We start from the raw sequence: 9,077 nt of genomic DNA, 5'->3' as shown, positions 1-9,077 counted from the left end.
TAACTATGTCAAGGGTGCTCTATGCAGGTTCCCACTGTAAGGTCCAACCTACAGAAAAGCACAATCATGATTGCACTGTTCAGGGATGCTGGGGATCCCCCCACACATCTGTTTCTCAAAGTATTTGGTGAAAGGTACATCTTCTGGACCCTCCCAGTGTGGGTTAGTAGGTTTTAAGTGATAAATCCGTTCTAGCATTCCAATCTTCTTTTAACCCTTTCTTCTACATTAACCCAAGGGAGATGGGGGATCTCCAGCTTGTCCTCGTGAGCCATCTTTTGATCCAAGTTTCAGGTGAAGAGGAGAAAATATAATTTCTTTTCTCAACCCTCATAAATTTGTAGATGGGACACTTTTGTCACAAAAGACAGAAAAGAAAAAAACAAACATTTTTATATATATATTTATTTATTTTTTGAGATGGAGTCTCACTCTGTCACCCAGGCTGGAATGCAGTGGTACAATCTCGGCTCACTGCAACCTCCGCCTCCTGGGTTCAAGCAGTCCTCCTGCCTCGGCCTCCCGAGTAGCTGGGACTACAGGCACCCTCCCACCACACCTGGCTAATTTTTGTGTTTTTAGTAGAGACAGGGTTTAACCATATTGGTCAGGCTGGTCTTGAACTCCTGACCTCAGGTGATCCACCTGCCTTGGCCTTCCAAAGTGCTGGGATTACAGGTGTGAGTCACCACGCTCAGGCTCTTTTTTTTTTTTGAGATGGAGTCTTCCTCTGTCACCCAGGCTAGAGTGCCGTGGTGATATCTCAGCTCACTGCAACTTCTGTCTCCCGGGTTCAAGTGATTCTTTTGCCTCAGCCTCTCAAGTAGCTGGGATTACAAGTACGCGCCACTACGCCTGGCTCATTTTTGTATATATATATATACATGCACATATATATGTGTGTGTGTGTGTGTATATATATATATATATTTTTTTTTTTTTTTTGGTAGAGACAGGGTCTTACCGTGTTGGCCAGGCTGGTCTTGAACTCCTGACCTCAAATGATGCACCCACCTTGGCCTCCCAAAGTGGTGGGATTACAGGTGTGAGCCACCATGCCTGGCCAAACCAAGCATTTTAATTTAAGCATGCAACGTGTATTATGCAGGGGGAAATATCAGTTCAAAAGTGTCTCTCAGATGGTGGCTTAGGGTCTCAGCTTAGATAGCATATCTAAGAACAATAAATTTAGAAGCAACAAGACAAAGGAATAAGCAACTTTTCCCAAAAGGTGAGAAAACTATGAGACAGTAGTCAAGTTTGCTCCCAGAATCCTCTGGCCCTGCTGGTGCCAATGTCTGAGCTGATAAGCAAGAGAGAATTGGTATCTCTGTCTTTAGGTAGAAAGGGGAGGCAGAAGCCCCCCGGCATCCTTTTCCCTGGAGTTTTATGGCGTGCCAAAGGTAAGAAAGAGCAGCTCAGACAGCTCTTTCTGTAACTATTGCTTTCCATTTGCCTCTGGCTTAAATATATTTTTGTCAAGAAGGTATATTTTGGGGTGAAATATTCTGGTTTCCTTCACAGCCATCCAATCAGCCAAACTGCTAGCACTTTTCCCAACTCCTCTGACTGCAGCATGCAATGCACAATCTCTGCTTAGTGGGCTTGTATTAATAACTTTGGCCTGATCCAATTTTATGTTCCTTCCACCATTATTCCATACCATTAATATCCATTTCTACACATATTCCCTGGATATCTGCTCTCATAAATTAGAAAACTCAAGTCATTCTTTTGGAGTGTGGTGCACCTCCTCACGGGTCACACTTTGTCCCTCTTACAGGCCTGCTGGGAGTTGAGTCCAGATATAGGTCTAGAAGCAAAGCGGGGTGGGGGAGGGGTGAATCAACATTGCCTTACATAGCAATTGCCTCAGCAGAGGCCATTACCCTTTTCTCAGGCTATGCAGAGTCAATCCCTGAAGACAGAGGTGGAAAGGCCGTGTCACTATGGACAGGGATGCTGGTGCCACTGGGGGTGGGGGTAGGGAGGCCACTTTGTTTGCTGGCAAACAAGACTCGTCGGAATTTAGGAGCTCAATGTCCCAACTTTATCAGGGTCTTCTCACAAATTTCTGTTTACAGGATCCCATTCTTGCGCAACTGATGTCCTCACTATGAGACTGAGAGTTCAACTTTTGTTGTAACTCAGCCAATCACCTGACAGTGGCTTGTGTTTGATTTTCAGCAATTTCAGGCCTGTGGCTACAGGAGAGAAGATGTTACCTTAGGGCACACTTAGAAACTCTTAGGCTATTTATGTGGAGCTGGAGCTAGAAATTTGAATCCCTGAGCTCATCTTTTTCTTACATTACTGTGTCCAGTGACATTAGAAGCAGCCAACCATCCTCATTATATTCCTTGGTTTTTCACAAATGTTTGAAAGTATGATATAGAGAGTTACCAAGTCCCATGCCTCTTATAAGTAGTTGATTAAAAGTATCAAATGTAGATATTTTGTGTGTCTCTATAAACAGTTCATGCCACGGACTATCCAATGCTCTCTGTACTACTTGAAGTGGAGTCTGTAGAATTTTTAGGTCGAATCAAATCAGAAAGCCAATTCCAGAAAACCCCCAAACCAACAAAGGAAACTCATCCTTAAAATTCTGTTCCTCCAGAAGTGGGCCTGGTACCAATATCTGTATTAGTCAGGATTGTCCAGAGAGAGAGAACAAGTAGGATATATGTATATAGCTAGCTAGCTAGATAGATAGATAGAGGTAAATATAGAGACAGAGATATTTAAGAAGGGATTTATTCAGGGAATTAACTAATGCTATCATAGAGGCTAAGACATCCTTCCAAGGGCTACCCACAAGCTAGAGACCCTGGGATAACAAAATCTGGCTCGGTCCAAGTCTAAAAGCCTCAGAACCAAGGAAGCTAATGATGTAATTCTCAGCCTGAGGCAGAAGGCTCTGGTGTAAGTCCCAGAGCTTCAAATGCCAGAGAACATGGGGCAGTCCAAGGGCAGGAGAACAAGAGTGTCCCATTTTCAGGGAGGGAGAATGAGAGAAAGAGAGATAGAGACAGAGAGAGACAGAGGAAGAATGAGAGAAAGAGAGAGAGAGAGAGACAGTGGGAGAGAGAGGCTTTTTTCTGCCTTTGTGTTCTATGCCCAGCTAATTGGATGATGCCCAGCCACATTAAGGGTGGATCTTTCCCACTCACTCTACCAACTCACATGCCAATCTCCTTTGGAAACACCCTCACAGACACACCCAGAGATAATGCTTTACTAGTTCTCTAGGTATTCTTCAATTCAATCAAGTTTACACCTAAAATTAACCATCACAGACAATTATGATGGGGATTTGACCTTTGACCTGGTGTCCTATCTTGCCTCTTGAGTAGAGGAAAATGGATTGTGGGAGAAAGTGCAAGCTAAATAAAGGGCATTTGAAGAAGCAGATGTGGCAGTTAGATGAAGCACAATTTAATAGAATTAGATGTGCAAGTATGCATGCATTTTTGCTAATGATATTCTGAGGAATGCAAAGTAAATTTATTTTACCTACATTTTGACTGAGAAATGAAGATATTAGCAGGGAGCTATGAGAAGCAGGTGATATTAAAAGCAAATGCATTTTTAATTTTTCTTTGTTATCGTTCCATGGTTGTTAAAAGAGCAAGGCTTTTCAAATCATAGCCTTAATTCAAAGAAGTTTAATTCTGGATGGCTAATGGGAACTGACTCAGTTATTTCTTTTTTCCAGTGGTTTATAATTATTGTTTTTGAAATTACTTTTGAAGCTAAGCTCTTCCCACAGTGCTCTCTGGGTTATTAGTTTTACCATAGATTCAGGTGGCAAATCTCTATCCATTACTGTTCTGAATATAATCAAGAGAAATGTGGTTAAATTTTTGGTTATTGTGACAGTTTCAAGGAATAATTTGAGTTTGTCTGAAATAGTGCACTCATTCAATCACTCAATGTCTTATTTGGGTCAGGCCCCTCAGAGCAGAGCCTGGGCTGAGGACTCATAGGAAACAGCAGCAAATTGTACTCCCACGATGCAGTCATTGGCTGCAGGCTGCCCAAGGGAGATACAAACGCCCAGTCACTTCCATCTCCTGCACGAGGTGGCAAAACAGCTCCAGGAGCCCCAGAGCAGTGCTCCAAGGATGGATTGGATGTGTGGGGCCATTGGAACTAAAAGCACAGAAAAGGATACACAGAAACAATACAAGGGTAACGAAGATGTGATGGGATCGGGAAGGAGCATCCATGGTGTCCGCTGTACTCAACCAATATATTGAGCATCCACCGTATGTTGAACAGTGTTCAAAGCCCTGGGGATTTGGTGGAGTATAAGCCAGGAGGGCTTTTATGCTAGTGGGAGAGATGGTTAATATAATAAGTAAGCTAATATATGAATAACGTATTAATAGCATGATGATCCATGCTATGAAGAATAGGAAGCAGTACAAGGGAATAGAGAATGATTAGGGGTGCTGTATTAGACAGGGTAGTCAGGATAAGTTAAATAAACAAATTCTATGAAAAATGTATTTGGGTTTCCATGGGGCTCTTATCCTTTGGGAAGTACTGGCATTGTGTATTGTTTCTTCCTAACCCTGGGAACTTCTTTCACATGGAACTCATAGAAGGGAAGTGTGCCTCCTATTTGAATAAAACTATCACAATAGGTATTCTTGACATAGGAATAACAAACTTGAAGTAAAAGGCATTTTTCTACCCTCTGCATTTATTTCTAAATGTTCTGAAGTCAAATATTTGGGGAAGCAAAGAAAAAAGAAAATTAGATTTGTATGTTAAGAATTCTGGTAATGTATGTTGGTAAGCATCTCGACTCTGATTAAGAATATTGAGAAAATCTAAGTTATTTAGGGGAAAATGGATAGAAAAGAAGGAGGAAAACACAGTCATCTGAATTATAACATAAAACTATCTTTGATGTTTTTAACTGAAAATCCAAGAGAATCTAAAAAGACACAGTAGACTTTCCAAAGAAAGGTATGTGATGAGGTCATAGTGTTGCAGAGATGACAGTCAAAGTCAGTTACTGGATGTTATGTTGCAGAGGTGACTAGGCTCTTGTCACTGTTTCATGCTGAAACTCGCAAATGACTGCCAATCTATGGACATCTGGGTTTGTGTTTGTGGGAATTCTTACTGGGAAATGTTGTTTTACAAATTCTTTCTCCTGATTATTTCATCTGATGCAACTTCTGGTAACCTCATTCAACTGTCTTCTTACTGTCCCCCAATTTATCTGGTCTTTTGCACCAGAAGGATGGACAGGAGGTGGTGGTGGAAGAAGCCAAATAGAATTTGCTAGCAGGAATAGAAGGTGACTCATTTTCTCCCTTCCTTTCTTACTTATTCCCCATGGTAAATGTTCCAGGACTTTTCCAGTAGAAAAGAGAGGAGATGAGACATAAGTTATAATGGTTCCACTGTGTAATTTTTAGTAGGTAATGAATGCTTCACAGCTTTGTTTTATTAGAAAATATACATGCTATGTTAATAAAATGGGTTGTGGTGTTTGACATTTCATTAATGAACATTAAATATCATTATCAAAAGGCTCATAATTCATTATAATTTTAAAATTAAACATGAGCTTATCAAATAATTTAATCTAGTAATGTTGAGATGAATTGTGGGGCAATGTTCTTCAGTGCATACTGTTTTATTTTATTTATTTTTATTTTTATTTTTATTTTTTTGAGACAGTCCCACTCCACCACCCAGGCTGGAGTGCAGTGGCACGATCTTGGTTCGCTGCAACATCTGTCTCCTGAGTTCAAGCGATTCTCATGCCTCTGCTTCCTGAATAGCTGAAATTACAGGTGTGCACCACCACGCCTGGCTAATTTTTGTAGTTTTAGTAGAGACAGGGTTTCGCCATGTTGGCCAGGCCGGTCTCAAATGCCTTGCCTCAAGTGATCCACCTGCCTTGGCCTCCCAAAGTGCTGGGACTATAGGCATGAGCCATGGCACCAGGCCTGTACTATTAAAACACACACACACACACACACACACACACACACACACACACACACACACACAAAACTGTTAATGGACAATGAAATATGTAACAGTGTCTTGCTTTATTTTGTGCTGCTAAAACAGAATACTTGAGACTGGATGATTTGTAAAAACCAGAAATATATTTTCTTGCAGTTCTAGAAGCTGGAAAGTCCACGACCAAGGCATCTGCAGGGTCAGTTGTCTGGTGAGAGCTGCACACCAGAATGGCACTTGGAGTGCAGGATGATGAATTTAGATTGGGGTGGTTAAAAAAGCTTCCTCTGAGGAGGCAACATTTGAGATAAAAGGAGAATGATGGGAACGCAGCCTTGTGAAGCTTGAGGGAAGAACTTTCCAAGCAGAAGAAATAGCTTGAACAAAGGTCCCTATAGCAGAAACAGGCTTGGTGTGTTCAGTATTCCATGATGGGAAAAATGTACATTTATATCACTATTAGCTTTTAAAATAATCTTTAAATTATTATATCATGTCTGTAGTTGGTATGTAGATAACACAGTGAGGTGCCAACCAATGAGAATCATATTAAGGGGACAGGCCAACCAGACATAGAAAGATGGGCACCATTTTATAAGAGGTGTTAAAGCATCATTGGAAAACACTTGGAATGTGGCACTCCTAAACTCAGGTCTCCATGTACAAGTCCTTCTTTAAGTAGCGAAGCTTAGGGACCAATGCAATGGTGAGGTATCTGATGGCAATGAAGTCTCTGAAGTCTTTTTGGTGCTCCTTGTCAACTGCTTTCCCAACAGCTTCTGCCAGTAGGATCCAAGGATGCAAGGATCCGACCCCAGTTGGAGCTATCATACCCTGGGAAGGAAGGAATGAGTTACAGAGCATGGAGGCTGAAGAGCTTGTGAGTGATTTTCACTCTGTTGCTCAGCCTTTTTTCCCTCCCTGCTGGGTGTGGCAGCCAGAATTTAGTCAGAAGTGCAACCCATGTGAGGAGCTTGTGGCAAACCCTCAACTGCTTTATTTAGCAGCAGACCTCACTGACGCTGGGGAGGAGGAAGGATGGGGCTGGCTGCTCTGCCTAACTGCACATCATCCTTTTTTTTTTTAATTGCCATTTACCTCATGGCCCACCTTGTTTCCAGATCCTGCAGCTTTTGAGCTAGAGATTTTTCTGGAGCTCTGTTGCAGAAGGCAACTTACTTAACAGAATGATGGCTCTGGTTGGCTTTCCTTTAATCTGATCCTAGATTTTGCATATTTTCCAAAAAGCCTCAAAGTTTCTGGAGTAAAATGGTGTCTGTGGCAGAGACTGCTGGTTGTCTACTCCCAAATATCTCCCCTTTAATAAGAGAACCCCAAATTTCACATGACTGCTAAGCTAAACAAGCAAGCAAAAAACCCACAGAAGAACAACAACCCTACATTCCCCAAATTCTTTGCAGTCAGATATGACCCTGTAACTAAGTTCTGACCAATGAAATATAAGTAGAAATTATGTGTGGGAGTACACACTAACATCTTTAAAAGAGAGAGAACATGGCCTCCTTTCTTTTTTATTCATCTTTCTGCCTGAGATATGAATGCAATAGCTGAAGCTCTAGCAATCACATTGAACCACAAGGAAGAGGTTCACACTCTGAGAATGGTGGAGGTAAAAACTGGAAGGAGCCAGGGTCTGTGATAATTGCCATAACTGCTCTGAAATGCTTATTTCTAGATTTCTCCTATGTGAGAGAAAAAGAAACTGTTTTGTTTAAGGTACTGTCATTTTGTGTTGGTTTTATAGCCAAATCTAATTCTAACTGATATAGTTCCCTTTTTGTTTTTTAAGAACCTATTCAGAATTACACACACACACACACACACGCGCGCACACACATACAATGTGTATATATATGCATACATACATATATATGTATGTATATATAGAGTGCATCTATATATATGTAATGTCATTTCACTGGGAAGTGAGGAAAACTTCTTGAAATGGAAACTTGCATGCAAAGATTGTCTCAAAAAGAATGAAAAAATTACTTGAATCATGAGTTTGTATTTTTTCTTCATAATTTTTTCATCCTCCTATATCCTTACATAGTAAGTGCTTAATAAATCTTTTGACTTTGAAAACACTGCAGACTTATCTTTATTATAAAATATAATTTTTAAAATATTAAAAGTTACATAATGAAAACAATTTTAGACTTGGATTCAGAAGATGTGGTAGATGGTGGTGGTGCTTGGCCCAGAAGTCCATTACCTGGCCATGGTACCCATCTTCCAGGTGCTGTAGACTCAATGAGTATAAGCTCCTTGCCCAGAGATGCAGCTTCCATCCACCCGGGGTGGGGTGGGGTGGGGTTGGAGGGCTACAGGTAATGAATGATTGATAAAGGGATATAAAAACCTCGCTCTCTTGTCTCAAGGCAGGAGAAATTTGTAGAGCACTCATGCTCCAGAGCTTCCATGGCATCAGGCTAGTGATAAACTCTAGCTGACCCATATCTTAGCCCAGCCCCTTCCCCTGTCCTATTCTACCTCCCTCATGCACATACAGGTTTTCACTCCCTCAATAAGTTACTTGCATAAGAATCCTCATCTCAGGCTCTGCTTCTAGGAAACTGGACCTGAGAGGGAAGATGTAGGTGGCTGTCTCAATTTTGCTGTATAGCCTTAGGAAAGCCACTGGATTTTTTGAGTCCTTTTCTCATAAATCAGAATGAAGAGAATAATAGGCTTATAGGCTTTTTGTGAGGCTTAAATGAAATAATTATATGTAAAAGCATTTTTCTGGGCAAATATATTGTTAATAACTAGTATTTAGAAAAATAGGATGTAGTTGTGAACAAACTTTCATAGAAATAAATTTTAGGCATCAAGTACTTGTGCTTTATGGTAACTCTTCATATTTTTACTACTGGGTATGCTGTTTCATCTATAACTTACTATACTGTATGTATATAATGCTAATGCTTAGTCACCAATTTGTTCTTTGCTGATTGCTTGTCAATTGTATTCATCAGTCTTATCAATATTTACAGAAATTTGTCATCATTTTTTTCTACATATGTTTGACAAATAGTTATTAAATTTTTATTTTTTTGAGA

This window comes from Chlorocebus sabaeus, chromosome 21, assembly GCF_047675955.1.
Source record: "Chlorocebus sabaeus isolate Y175 chromosome 21, mChlSab1.0.hap1, whole genome shotgun sequence".
NCBI classification, from domain to species: Eukaryota; Metazoa; Chordata; class Mammalia; order Primates; family Cercopithecidae; genus Chlorocebus; species Chlorocebus sabaeus.
Note: the sequence above shows the minus strand (reverse complement) of the source record.